Source organism: Podarcis muralis, chromosome 16, assembly GCF_964188315.1.
Source record: "Podarcis muralis chromosome 16, rPodMur119.hap1.1, whole genome shotgun sequence".
NCBI lineage: Eukaryota > Metazoa > Chordata > Lepidosauria > Squamata > Lacertidae > Podarcis > Podarcis muralis.
Window position 1 is genome coordinate 28,600,514 of NC_135670.1, and position 14,819 is coordinate 28,615,332.

At 44.9% G+C, this 14,819-nt stretch overlaps 1 protein-coding gene across 2 annotated transcripts in view; it reads right to left on the reverse strand.

Moving 5' to 3' along the window:
• Window positions 1-1,001: 1,001 nt before the first annotated feature.
• Window positions 1,002-14,819, reverse strand: part of HIC2 (HIC ZBTB transcriptional repressor 2) — a 177,362-nt gene continuing 163,544 nt past the window's right edge. Inside the window, exon 3 of one of the 2 annotated variants that reach the window (XR_003704106.2) lies at window positions 1,002-1,198. The gene's annotated coding sequence lies outside the window, so the exon portion shown is untranslated. Of the gene's footprint in view, window positions 1,199-8,029; window positions 8,874-14,819 lie in introns of those variants that run through there. The other variant, XR_003704105.2, reaches the window with a different exon arrangement.

The window sequence follows — 14,819 nt, forward strand, 5'->3', positions numbered from 1 at the left end:
TGGCTCCCCTTTATCACATACACAGCCCAACAAGACAATGACAAAAATCCACCAACAACATACAAATCTATACTGCTAACCTGATCCAAAACACCCACCCACCCCTCTCACACATGGAAATAAAGACCACCACCGCCAACCACAAATGAACAGCCACACCCTAGGCCAACCCCAACCTCTCTCACCACCAAAGGAACACAAGCGAACAGCAAAGAACCTGCACAAGCAATGCTGGCACCAGACTCCACATATATTAAGTAATATAGAAACATCACCACCCGACCCCACCCCCACTCATCTTCCCTCCCTCCTCCCTCCACCTCTTTCCCCCTATCCTTACTAATGTCTCAACAAATGAAACCGATTTGTATAAAAAAAAAAGTTACATGGAAAAAACAATATGAGAGAGACATTGCACATACCTGTGTAAATCAAGAAAATCTTTAATAAAAATACATTTAAAAAAAACACAATTGCAAAGTTTGAGAGTCAGTACGGCAGGCGTTGCAAAGGTGGAGTGTTGTGGTAAATTGGCTGTTCTGCTGTGGCTAACGTCATTTCCCACCTCCCTTTTTAACAGAAGTCAAGACCCTAGAGAAACAGACCTTCCAAGTGCCCTTATTTTCCAGGAACAGTCCTGGATTTACAGAAGCTGTCCTGGTTTCTGATTTGATCCCGGAATGTCCCACTTTTCCTTAGGATGTCCCTATATTCATTGGAGAAATGTATGGAGCTATGCGACCCCCGAGCCAAGGAGATAAGTAACTATACAACCTTTAGAAGACATCTGAAGGCAGCCCTGTATACGTTTTTAAATGTTTAATGTTTCATTATGCTTTTATATATGTTGGAAGCTGCCAGAGTGGCTGGAGAAACCCAGTTCGATGGTTGGGGTATTGTTGTTGTTGTTGCTGCTATTATTATTATTATTATTATTATTATTATTATTAATTGAATAGGATGTCCCTATTTCCACTGGATAAACGTGGGAGGGTATGGAGGAATAGCAAGGAGTTCACAAAAGTACATGAGTAGATGCCCAAACTGTAAACTTACAGAATATTTGTGGTGACGTGTCGTGGAACAACCCCATTGAAGAAGATAACGGTGGTTACCTAGACCTCCTTGCTGGTTGTGAAGGCTTGAGCTTCAAAGTGTAGGTCTACTGAGTTATTTGCAGGTCACTCTCCTTCCCAGGCTGAGAGGGGGAAATGGTGAAAACAGGTTATTTTTTGGGACAATGTGATTTTTGCAGCTGTTGTTGAAGTTGCAAAACAATGAAGAACAGGACAGAGCAATGGAGAACTTCTGAAACAACAGTGGGATATCAACTCCGCCCAAGGCATAATGGAGAACAGCAACAACCGGGAAAAGATAGATATAATATTTTACCAGGACAGGAAGAAACATCATGGACAGAATAACTGCCACACAAAGGAAGAACAAGGATATAGTTTGAGTGCCTCACTTGTAGCTTTAGAAATCATTTAATGTGTCAATACGAAAGGAAGTCGTTAATACTGCCGTTGTCGCATAAGGGATTGTTATTTTGACTGGAGTGTAACTGAAATTAATGAGATTTTGGAACGCAGTAAGAAAGTAAATAATCAAACCATCAATTCTAGCACGTGGGGGGCGGGCACCTAAATTACATCATTTGGCATCTGAATGATTGGTATTAGTAATTGTATTATAATTTGGCACTGTTATGATGAGGCTATTATTGGATTATTGTAATTGAAAACTAATAAAAATTATGTTAGATAGACAGATAGAGATAGATAGATGATAGATGATAGATGATGATAGATAGATAGATAGCAAATAGATAGATAGATACATACATACATAGATAGATAGATAGATAGATAGATAGATAGATAGATAGATAGATATAGATAGATATAGATGATAGATAGATAGACAGATTTTTTTTGGCAATCACTCATAGTCAAATAAGATTGTCTTCCATAAACACAGTTCTAACAATGAGTCCCTAAGTGACTGTGGAGGCCAATTCTGGATCCACACGTCCTTCCACAGTGGGGATATTGGTTTCCAGGCGGGAGTTGATCACGGTGTAGATTTGCCAAGTGTGCCTCCCTCTTAGGACATTTCTCCCTTTCGTCCTGAGTTCGAGTGCCTTCAAAGCCCAGGACACCTTTGGTAAAGGCTGTTCTCCAATTGGAAGACTCACAGGCAAGCATTTCCCAGTTGTCAGTGTTTATACTACATTTTTTAGATTTGCCTTGAGAGAGTCTTTAAACCTCTTTTGTTGACCACCAACATTACGCTTTCCATATATGTAGGTCTACCACTGCACCAGGTAAACACACAAGAGAGCTCAACATGGTAGAAGACCCACCTGGAAGCAGCTGGGGTAGGGGCAAAACTAGAATTAGTTGGCAAGACCTGCTGTTGGCTTTGCCTACTGTTTGGCCTCCCTGTTTTCCTCCTCGTCTGCCCCAATGGGCAGCATACACCACTGGATATAAGAAGGGGTCTAGGCAGTACTCTCCCCACTTGGGATTCCTAAGCAACTCTGACCACAGAGGCAGAAGTCTGATCTTTTGTCTGTCGTGAGTCTTCCAACGTTCAGCCCCAAGGGCACCTGTAAAGGTAAAGGGACCCCTGACCATTAGGTCCAGTCGTGGCCGACTCTGGGGTTGCGGCGCTCATCTTGCTTTATTGGCCGAGGGAGCTGGCGTACAGCTTCCAGGTCATGCGGCCAGCAGGACTAAGCCACTTCTGGTGAACCAGAGCAGCACACGGAAACACCGTTTACCTTCCCGCCGGAGCGGTGCCTATTTATCTACTTGCACTTTGACGTGCTTTCAAACTGCTAGGTTGGCAGGAGCAGGGACCGAGCAACGGGAGCTCACTCCGTCGCGGGGATTCAAACCGTCGACCTTCTGATCGGCAAGTCCTAGGCTCTGTGGTTTAACCCACAGCGCCACCCCCGTCCGCCCTAGAGCAGCCCACTTTCCTTGTCAATTGCCTTTTCCACTGAGTCCGACCAATGACCTACCCAGGCCTGTCCAGTTTGCCTGGCCTGGCAAGCGCCTTCCCAGCACTCCAGACCCATTTTGCATTTCACATCACCTGGGAAGTGACAGACTGCTAGCTCAGGGTTATAACATAAAATAAGGCAGACTTTTGACATTCTGAGCCTGAGCAACAGACAGCTGGAACGAAGCAAGCATGAAAACACTGAAATCTCTCCCCCCCCCCCCTTTTAACTGAAGAATAAAGAGTTTGCTTTCATTTTTTCGCAGCTCTGGCCTTCTCCCGGGGAAGCGGGAGGGCGGAGTGCTCCTTTAACTAAACGATGAGAACAAAACAAATTGCGAGGAAGAGGCCAAAACGCCCCTGAGCACGAAACTTCCATGCCCTCATTTGGTTTAATTGCATGTCTGCGCTTTCTTCCTCCACAAAAACCCTCAATTTGGGGCAGGGTCTGTGTGAGGCTGTGGAAAGAGCAGGCTTCTGTTGGCGGGTGGGCTAGGCCGTGATTTTATGACCCCTTTTTATAATAATAAAATTAATGACTGATAAGGATGATGATGGGGGCAAGGGCCCACCCAGATCCTATCGTCCTGAAGTGTAAAGTCTGTGTATAAAAGATTCCTGTTTTTCTCTGGTTCCCACCTCACTTTTCTTTTTATCCTTTAACTTTATGATGAGCCCAGCTGGATCAACTCAAAGGCCCACTCAGTTCAGTATCCTGCTTCCCACAGATGACCAGAAGTCCAAGGGCAATCTGGGCTCCCTCCACACATACTTGTCCCCATTTGTGTGGGTTCTGGGAGTGTGTGGGCATTTTTTCTCTCCCTCCCTCACCCTCTAGCCATGAGAGTAGTTCTTTTGTTCCCTTCTTCTTTCTTTTCTTCTTTTATTTTTTTTTAAATATTTTGACAAAGTAATAATCATAAACAGATAAGAATAAAAATGTGCACCTCACCACTGAGACCATTCCATTGTAACTACCCAACCTCCCAAAATTTCAACACTTCTGGCGATGGTTTGACCCCTTTCCGTTTTAACAGTACAAATTCTACAAACACCCTCCATATCTCCTCAAAATCATTTCTCCTGCATATTCCCCGCCTTACCTAAATGGCAAATGTAATAGCTATACCCCACACCTCTTTATACCATTCTTCCATTTCATATTCTACTTGCCCCTTCTACTTCCTGGCTATAATAATTCATGCAGCTGTCAATAAATTTGTGAGCAAGTCCTTCATAGCCTGTGAACCTTCCACCCCATCGTAAATTGATAATAATGCTACCTCTGGGCTTTTGGCCAGGTTTCACCCAGTGATATCTGTTATCTCCTTAAACACTCCTTTGCCCAAAAAAAATAAAAATAAAAAAATAATGTACATATTTACACCCCCACATGTGAACATAATTCTCTGTTTCCTGGCATTCCCTCCAACTTAACACCAAATATTCATGGGAGTAGTTCTAAAAGTTTGGTTTATATGTGATTTTTGTGTATACACAGAACCCTTGGAACTGGACCCCCGTGTAAGATGCGATTGGTACTGTATAGACCTACGATGACTAAAAATGGTTAGGTCTTGGGGCGAGGATAATGACTGGAATCCTTCTCCCCTATAGATAGCCCTCCATTCCAACTCTACTTCGAGATCATACGTCTTCAACCAGATGTGTTGGAGCAAAGCTTTGCTGCCATGTTGGATTCCAGCTTGGATTCTGAGTGGACCAAAGGAGAACAACAAGTGTATCTGAAACCACAACATGTCCGCCTGACAAAATGCCCATTTTATCAATTTCCACTGGTGGATAGAGCAACGCATGTAAATTTTACTTTTGTATACAGTGGTACCTTGGTTCTCAAACTTAATCCGTTCCGGAAGTCCGTTCCAAAACCAAGGTGCGCTTTCCCATAGAAAGTAAGGCAAAACGGATTAATCCGTTCCAGACTTTTAAAAACAACCCCTCAAACAGCAATTTAACTATCTGACGAGACCACTGATCCATAAAATGAAAGCAATCACCAATGTACTGCAGTCACACAATCAATCAATCAGTAGCTGAACTGGGTTCCACACAGTCACAAAAACAAAACAAAAAAAGCCACAAAAACAAAAATGCAAAATAAATAGCAAAAACAGACAGAAACACTCAAAACGGAAGTGTAGCACTCAAATCGGAAGCATAACACTCAAAATGGAGCACATTTGGCTTCCAAAAAAAGTTCGCAAACCGGAACACTTACTTGCAGTGCTTGGGTTCCAAGTTGTTTGAGTATCAAGGCGTTTGAGAACCAAGGTATCACTGTAGATTCCACACATCCATATACCCCATTACTGCCAAGCAAAAACTAGCACTGGGGAGCAGTGGCGTAGCGTGGGTTGTCAGCACCCGGGGCAAGGCAAGTAATTTGCGCCCCCTAACCCATGGATTTGCGCCCCCTAACCTGTGGATTTGCGCCCCCTAACCCATGGATTTGCCCTAACCCCAGATGTTGCGCCCGGTGCGGCCGGGCCCCCCTGCACCCCCCACGCTACGCCACTGCTGGGGAGAGGGGTGTGGCTTGGGGAGAGTTCCAGGGGCCTGATAGAGTGGCCTGGAGGGCCACATCTGGCTTCCAGGGCCTGAGGCTCCTCGTCTCTGGCGTTCAAGGAAGCTGGATCCCACCTTTTCTTCCCTTTCCTACCATAAAAATGCCATTTCTTTGGCCCTACGCTGCAAGTCGTTTTCTGTATCCTCTCTAATAATGACACCATGGATTAGACGGCTCCAAGCTACAGAGCCCCAGGGGCACATCTCGCCCGAGGTTTTACTTAATTACTGGCAAACTCTGTCATTTAGCAACCGGAGCCGGCCAAGCCACGCACAGAGCCAAGGCGTCTAATTCGATTCCGTGGCGGATTGCTTTCAGGAGCTGCCCTTCAATGAATCGGCATTTGATATCTTATCTGGGAGATCAGGAAAAGAGAGAGGGAGAAAGGAGAGATAAGGAGGGGGAGCTCCTTTTGGAACAGATGAGCAGGATCTCTTCAAAGGGGGTAGCTTTGTGAGCGCTCCCATGGCCATCTCTCCCAGTTAAAATCCTTCGGGATGTTACTGTAAGAAACAGAATTTGCCAGCATTTGAATGTGTGCCCTGAGCTTTAGTTCCTACACAGTGGATGCGTACGACATCACTTGATTCCATTATGACTTGGGGAGAGAGATCTCTCTCTTTTTTATTTTACAATAATATTTATTTTTCATACATAAACATAACGAAAAAATTAAAAGCTGACAATAATAAAGGAAAAAGAATGAAAAAGGAAAAGAAAAAAAGAAAAAAGAATATGAAACATACAACAGATCATCACTTGACTATCACTTAATTAATTAAAATCCATCTTCATAAACATATTCTTTGGCTTCCTCAAATCTCTTCCATCTGAATTTCTTAGTAATTATATATAGCAGTTTCCAATATCATTATTTCATAAACCATATCACAGTCATAATCATATTTCCTTACTTTTCTTTTTGTACATTTTCTTATTTATATATATAATCCCAATTTAATCCTAGGCCTAACTGATTCTTTCAAGTGATTACATATCTTTAATATTACAATATTTATTCAAATAGTTTTCTCCCGGTGAGATCAGCCAGGTCCATAAACTCCATCAACTTCATCTGCCATTCTTCTACCGTTGGTAATTCTTGTGTTTTCCATTTTTTAGCTAATAAAATCCGTGCAGCAGTTGTGGCATACAAAAATACTTTTACATCTTTTTTGGGCAGTTCAGAACCTGTTATTCCAAGGTGAAAGGCCTCTGGTTTCTTCATAAAAGTGTATTCCACCACATATGATGAAAAGTACCTTCCTTTTCTTTACTTTCCCAACACAAATTATCACAATTGTGGTAGATCTTCTCTTCAGCTCTCGGCCTTCCTTCACTCAGAAGTAACTCTGGGTGGTGCGCAGGCGGGAGCTGCCGTTCAGAAGGTGAACGCGGAAGGACAGGGCAGGATACCTCAATGTACGAGGAGGGCCTTGCGGTTCCAGCGCTTTCTGTGAGACGAGAAAACACCACCATGTCTGCTGCTTTGTTGCCCAAGCCCCAGATGAGAGGCCTCTTGGCCAGTCGTCTGAGAAAACACATTGTAATGGCTTTCCTTTTTTTGATGGGATGTGCAGCTGGATACAAGTCTGGTGTGGCTGAACCAAGGAAAAGAGAGTATGCTGAGTTCTATAAAAACTATGATGCCATGAAGGAGTTTGAGGCCATGAGAAAAGCTGAACATCAATGTTTCGGTGAACTGTTCCTTGCGATCCACTTTGGTGTTGATCATGCTGTAACATTGATCATTAAATTAAGTACAGTGGTACCTCGGGTTACATACGCTTCAGGTTACAGACGCTTCAGGTTACAGACTCCGCTAACCCAGAAATAGTGCTTCAGGTTAAGAACTTTGCTTCAGGATGAGAACAGAAATTGTGCTCCAGCGGCACAGCAGCAGCGGAAGGCCCCATTAGCTAAAGTGGTGCTTCAGGTTAAGAACAATTTCAGGTTAAGTACGGACCTCTGGAACGAATTAAGTACTTAATCCAAGGTACCACTGTACTTAAAAAAAAAAAATGTAACTAACTCTGGGTGGGGCTCGCTCCCAAGGAATTGTGCAGAATCTTGCAGCTCTCATTTTTGATATCTTCACCCCCTTGTTCTTAGTCCTTCCTTCCTGGTCTCCAGCACAACCTTAAGAACAGCCTGCTGGGTCAGGCCAGTGGCCCATCTAGTCCACCATCTTGTTCTCACCATGGTCAACCAGGTGCCTGCAAGGGAACCAGGGAACAGAAGATGAGCACCAGAGCACTGTGGTTTCTAACAAATGGTGATCAGAGGCATTGCTGGCTGCAACTGTGGAGAGGCAGAGATGGTAGCCACTGACAGCTCTCTCTCCCATGACTGTGTCCAATCCTCTTTTAAAGTGCAATGGTTAGGAGAGCCAGTGTGGTGTAGTGGTTAAGAGTGGTGGACTCGTAATCTGGTGAACCAGGTTCGATTCCCCACTCCTCCACATGCAGCTGCTGGGTGACCTTGGGCCAGTCACACTTCTCTGAAGTCTCTCAGCCCCACTCACCCCACAGAGTGTTTGTTGTGGGGGAGGAAGGGAAAGGAGAATGTTAGCTGCTTTGAGACTCCTTCGGGTAGTGATAAAGCAGGATATCAAATCCAAACTCCTCTTCTTCTTCTTCTTCTTCTTCTTCTTCTTCTTCTTCTTCTTCTTCTTCTTCTTCTTCCCATGCTAGTTGGTTGTGACAACTACTCTGGGGGGCGGGCAGAGTTTCATAGTTTGGCTATGCTCTGCTTTCTTTTATTTGCCCCAATCTTCTCTGCCTGAAGAGAGGTTAAAACAGAAAACCTTTGTTGCAGTTCTAACCATGTCTTCTCACCCATAACTCCTGCTGAATTCAGCAGAGCTTGCCAATCAGAAGGTCAGCGGTTTGAATCCCCATGATGGGGTGAGCTCCTGTTGCTCTGTTCCAGCTCCTACCAACCTAGCAGTTCGAAAGCACACCAGTGCAAGCAGATAAATAGGTACTGCTGAGGCGGGAAGGTAAATGGCGTTTCTGTGTACTCTGGTTTCCATCACGGTGTCCCATTGTGCCAGAAGCGGTTTAGTCCTTCTGGCCACATGACCCGGAAAACTGTCTGTGGACAAACGCCGGCTCCCTCGGCCTAAAAGCGAGATGAGCGTTGCAATCACATAGTCACCTTTGACTGGACTTACCATTACCTTTACCTCACTCCCATGTAAGTGCAGTCTGGAGTCAGGACTGTAACCACTGCCTTAATCCTGGGCCCATTTTCAGTTCAGGAGAGGACACCAGTTCTGCAAATATAAGGAAATGTTACTCTGGGAAGGGAAAACTCCTTTGGTTTGGCTGGTGCCTCTTGACTCTAGGGCAGGGACCACCCCCCCTTCTCCAGAGCCCCACACCACCCATATGTAGGAGAGCTGGTTTCACCCCAATTCACCCACCTATTCCGCTGACTTCATTCCTTCCCTCTCTTGGCTCCCCATCCCTATTGAACAAGATTTCCTTCCTGCACTTGGCTCATAGGAGGGGTGGGACAAGTGCTGACTTTTGCCCCCTATGACAAAATCCGTAGATACCAATACTGTACCTGAATATTTCCCACTTGAAGCTCAACGCGAGTGCATTCCAAAGGGACAGGAGGTGCCACCACACAGACCCTCCAAGTGTCCCTGTTTTTCCAGGGACAGTCCCAGATTTACAGAAGCCGTTCCGGTTTCGGATTTGATCCCGGAATGTCCCACTTTTCCTTAGGACATCCCTGTTTTCATTGGAGAAATGTTGGAGAGTATGGAGGTAGGCGACCCCCAAGCCAAGGAGATAAGACAACCTTTAGAAGACATCTGAAGGAAGCCCTGTATAGGGAAGGGTTTTTAAAAATGTTTTCTTATGTTTTTATATATGTTGGAAGCGTCCCAGAGTGGCTGGGGCAATCCAGTAAGATGGGTGGGGTATAAATAATAAAAAGTTTATTATTATGGAATAGGACATCCCTATTTTCATCTGAGAAATGTTGGAGGGTATGGTGAGAGTATGTACTCCCTCTTGGCAAATAGGGGCAGCTAGAGCATATCTGCTTATGATGATACCTTAATTCCTTTGTTCATCAAATATAGCGCAAATGGCCCTCTTTGTACCAAATCTGCGAAGTACAAAAAAAAAGCCATTTTGCTACCCACTCCCCTGCCACTAATAAACCAAAATTTGACAAGAGCTAGTTTTGGTTGGTTTTCACAGGCGTCGCGAGACATGCAAAGATCTCCTCTGCTTACCTAACCAGTTCTAACCGCAACAAGATTACAGCCCTCGCAATTTGATTACGATGTAAGTGGGGAATTATTATGGATTTAAGTTATTGTAGTATAGCTTTTATGATTCTTGCTGCGCTATTACTCTGATAGTGCTAGAATTGTCTGCGGAATGGAAGTGGCTGGATAAAATTTGTAGTAATATTCTCTTTTTCCTTGAGAAAATTTCCTTGCGCTACAATTTAGGAAGACTTTAATGCCCCGAGGGCCTTAAATGAGAATCTCTCTCCTGATGGTTCCCCATACCCCAATTTATTCCAGTTTATTTTTTTACAGCTTCTTCCTCCTTTAAACCTTTCAATTTCTTCTATTTCTTCACTGTGTTAGGGAAAAATCTAGGTGTGAGGCTGCTCAGTCACCCAGCTCGTCAGGCAGAGCCCGCGGGTCCCTGCGGAATAAAGGAAGGAGTCCACCCAACCGGAGCAAAAAATAGCTGTAGACCAAAGTTTATTGCGCAATAGGTTCAAAGAGCAAATTTGAACCCCGAGGATGGGGTGACAAAGACTTTTAAAACTTTCCCACCATATCCCAGAATACAGTTCGTACAGCATCATTGCTACATCACTGACATGTCACAAAAGGGGAGGGGTTAACCTTGGCAAACATGCCCAGACAAGTCCTTGGTACAAGATTAGCATAAGCAGACATGGCAGGGCAAGACTCAGGTAGAAGATTAGCATAGACAAATATGTCTTAAGTACCCACCACCCAAAAGTACAATAGAAGTTCCTTTGCATGTCTGGAGCCTGAGGCGAGTCAGGTGATGAGATTTGGCTTCCTTTGGCAAACAACGAGCCCAGCAATTGTCACCTCTAGGAACTTCCTGGAGTCCTTTTTCAAGGGGAAAATAGCTTTGGGATGGAGGAAACTGGGGAAGGAGATGATTTTATATTATTTTTAAAGCTAGGTAACTTCCCTGAGCTGTCAAGTTGAAAGGATACATTCAGGCATAATATTTGTAATATTTAACTTTAAAGATGTGCTTCCCCCCGTAATTTCCGTAACAACTGGTTAGAACCAGTGAAGGTGGCTCCATTAGGACAAATGGGGCACTGGCCCACCAACCTCAATCTGCCCTCAGGCAGCCTTCACCCGCCTACATCCTTCCTTGCAACCAGTCCAACGTGGTGGTGGCGGCACTGACAGTCAGCTTCTTCCCCTTAGCCTTTGTAGAACTCAGAAGGGAGGAGGATGGAGCTGATGGGCTCTGGTTCCACCTAGTGTTGACCTCCTGCATTACACCTCCCCCTCCCAGAAACCAAATGGAGACCAGGCATACAATTTATCATCATCAATAATTTTACAATCATTTCAACCTTTCAAATCTGTCAGTTTCCACATCAGTCTGCAAATGTTTTTTTCTTCTTCTCAAAGAGAAGCTCTCCTGGAAACCCACCAGCTTTTTTGTGGAAATTTCTATCTTTTACCAGTGCCTCCCACCTGTGGATCCAGCTTTCTCCATGGCACACCTGCTAATTCAGCCCCAGCCCCCCCCCCGAGACGTTACGTAATGCCCTCCGCCAAATCCTGTCTGCCAAATCCCAGAAATGATGACAAAAGTTTTCTCTCCCCCCTGACCCCACCCTCCACTCCCCAGCTTTGTTTTCTCTAAAGAAACCTATTTTTTTGTTTTGTTTTGAGATGGGGATGACAGACCGGCGTTTCCACTTGGCTGAAGCTGAGGAGTTTCAGGTTTGCCTGAGAGATTGCTTCACTGTTGTTTTCTAAATGAACCTCCTGAGGGCTGCGCTGGAAGCGCCATTGGTGTCAGAAGTGCAAACACAGCTTGCTGGTGGGTCGCTCTGGAACTCAGGCCGCAGAGCTTGGCCTCGCTTTTAGGTGTGATTCAGCCCGTGCTTTCTCATGGCAACTTCCCCAAACAATGTGGTCTCATTTTTTATAATTTTTTTTTTTTTTGGTATAAGAAAAATACACATCTGGGCCAGTTCCAGCTCCCCTGAGAGAAGACATCTGGAGCAGCCTCTCAGACCCCTCTTTTGTCACTGACATGCCTCTTCAATCTGCAAATAATCTAGGAGCTTTGTTGCTTTTTGGAGAACGAGATGGGCTGGCTGCAAGCGAACAACACTGGATGGAAATTCTTCTTTATCGCATTCATTTCTCACCTTTTCCTTCAATGTGCACAAAGTGGCACAAATAATAATAATAATAATAATAATAATAATAATATTTGCATCCCACCTATCTGACTGGGTTGCCCCAGCCACTCAGGGCAGCTTCCAACATGTATAAAAACATAATAAAACATTACACATCAAAAGGCTTACTTATACAGGGCTGCCTTCAGATGTCTTCTAAAGGTAATACAGTGGTACCTCGGGTTAAGTACTTAATTCATTCCGGAGGTCCGTTCTTAACCTGAAACTGTTCTTAACCTGAAGCACCACCTTAGCTAATGGGGACTCCTGCTGCCGTTGCGCCGCCGGAGCACGATTTCTGTTCTCATCCTGAAGCAAAGTTCTTAACCCAAGGTACTATTTCTGGGTTAGCGGAGTCTGTAACCTGAAGCGTATGTAACCTGAAGCATATGTAAACAGGACTTACTTCTGAGTAGACGTGAATAGGAGTGCGATGGTACTTCCTAAAGGGCCACTGAGTGGATATTTTCTTTCTGTACCTGAAATATACTCGGAGTCGAGAGTGGATTTCATGCTCTTTATTCAGCTCATAGTGGTGAGGAGGAATGGAAGTTCCCCCAGAATGTCTGCTTTATATACATTATTTACACAATGGGCCCCACGTGATTGGCTAATTCCGGGATTCTTCGGAAGGCCAATCAGGTTGCGGATTCACTTCCACCTGCAGCTGGATTGGGTGGCTCCTGTGGACCAATCAGACTGCTGCATTCTGGGTCCTATTGTTCTAGGACCAATCAGACTGCTGCATTCTGGGTCCTATTGTTCTAGGACCAATCAGACTGCTGCATTCTGAATCCTATTGTTCTAGGACCAATCAGACTGCTGCATTCTGAATCCTATTGTTCTAGGACCAATCAGACTGCTGCAAGCTGAATCCTATTGTTCTAGGACCAATCAGACTGCTGCATTCTGAATCCTATTGTTCTAGTACCAATAAGACTGCTGCATTCTGAATCCTATTGTTCTAGGACCAATCAGACTGCTGCCTTTTGGATCCTATTCAACACAGTACATAACAGTACCCTTGTTGCTTTGGTCAGATGCAAAGCTGAGCACATGGAGATGCCGAACATTTGCACACCTTCCTTAAATCCACTTCCCTCCCTCTCACCCCTCCATCGTTCTCAGTGGACTTGCGTTTCAACTTCGGGTTTGGTACGAAACTTGGATGGATGTGAAGGTTTTTCTGGCTCCGCTCTTTGATTCCTGAACTGCCCGCAGCCCTGGTTGTCTGCCCAGATGGAGTCTGGTACGTGAGGCAGCGGGGGAAAGCGCTTGAACTCTTGAGACAAAAGCTACAAACAAGCAAGATGGTGGGGTCCAGAAAGAGCCAGGGCACAACCTCAGTCTGTCCTCAGCCAGCCCTCACCTGCTGCCTCTCTTAGTTGCCCACCAGTCGAGAGGTAGCCTTGGCTGTCCGACTTCGTCCTCCCTAGTCTCTGTTTCGCCCTTGCAGATCTCAGTAGGGAAGGTACAGTTCTGCCTGTCGTTGTCTCTAGCGCCACCTACTGTTGGGCTCCCTGCTTTCTACCCCACCAGACCCAAGATGGATAATTTATTATGGTCGGAGACCAGCTTATAAAACACACTTGGGGGTACAATCCCAGAAGGGAAACAAACATTTAAAACAACGTACAACAATAAATTTAAAATTTACAAATGTGATAAGCGTATAGACACTTAAAACTTTAAGATAAGCTACTGCAGAGAGATGACCCAAGGTCACCCATGGAACCGAGTTTGGGGATTTTCTTAAGAAACTAGTTTGGGTTAGGGGATGGTCTGTACCTACAGATCTGTACACAGAATCTGGCCACCAGGCACAATTGGCACCAGACTCTACTGGCTAGCATTCCAAGGGCATAGAGTAGTACACACTACTTGTAGACCTGCTTGAAACCCAACTTAGGCAGGTATTCCAGAAGAAAACAGACAGAGAAGCTCTTCAAGGAAAGAGCAAGGCCCCATTCACCAAGAGCAGGGACTCTGCAATGTTTGCCTTTCCTTCAAGGCAATCTTCTGACCGACAAAGGTTGCTGCACCTCTTCTCTGCTGTTGCCACTATCCATCAGCTTGCCTCTTCTTCTGGGCCAAATCCATGCCACCTACTAGAGAGTGGTATGTGTGTGTACGTGGGTTCCAGAGATTTCTGCTTCTTCCTCTTCCAGAACCTATAGAATCAGAGTTGGAAGGGACCGCAGGATATTCTAAGCCCAACACCCTGCAGTGCAGGAACCTTCTGCCCAATATGGGACTCCAATCCACGACACTGAGTTCAAGAGTTTCATGCTCAATAATGTCGTTTCAGTAACGCAGATGGAGTCCAGAGAGAGGGGCATCCCAGCAGAACTTTACTGAGGAAATGGAACAAAAAGAGCGTATGATTTGAGGAGTAAGGAACAGAGAAGTTACAAAAGGGGTCTCGCCCATTCTGCCACACGCCTATGATATCAGGCTTTCCAAGGTTTCAGGCAGGGGACAATTCCAAGCTTAACCTAGAGACGCTAGGGATTGAACCTGAGACCTGTCACATGCAAAACAGATGCTCTGCCACCAAGCTATGGCTTTTCCTCTAAAAGAAGACGTAAGATTCTAGTCCTCAAGGTATTTTTTTTAAAAAACCAAAGGGCTGAATTACCGTATTTTTTGCTCTATAGGACGCACCGGACCATAGGAGAGAACAGGAAAAAAAATTTTTTTCTTGTTCTCCCCCTCTAAAACAAGGTGCGTTCAAGGTGCATTCACCCAAAGCTTCCGGAGCGCAGTGGGAGTT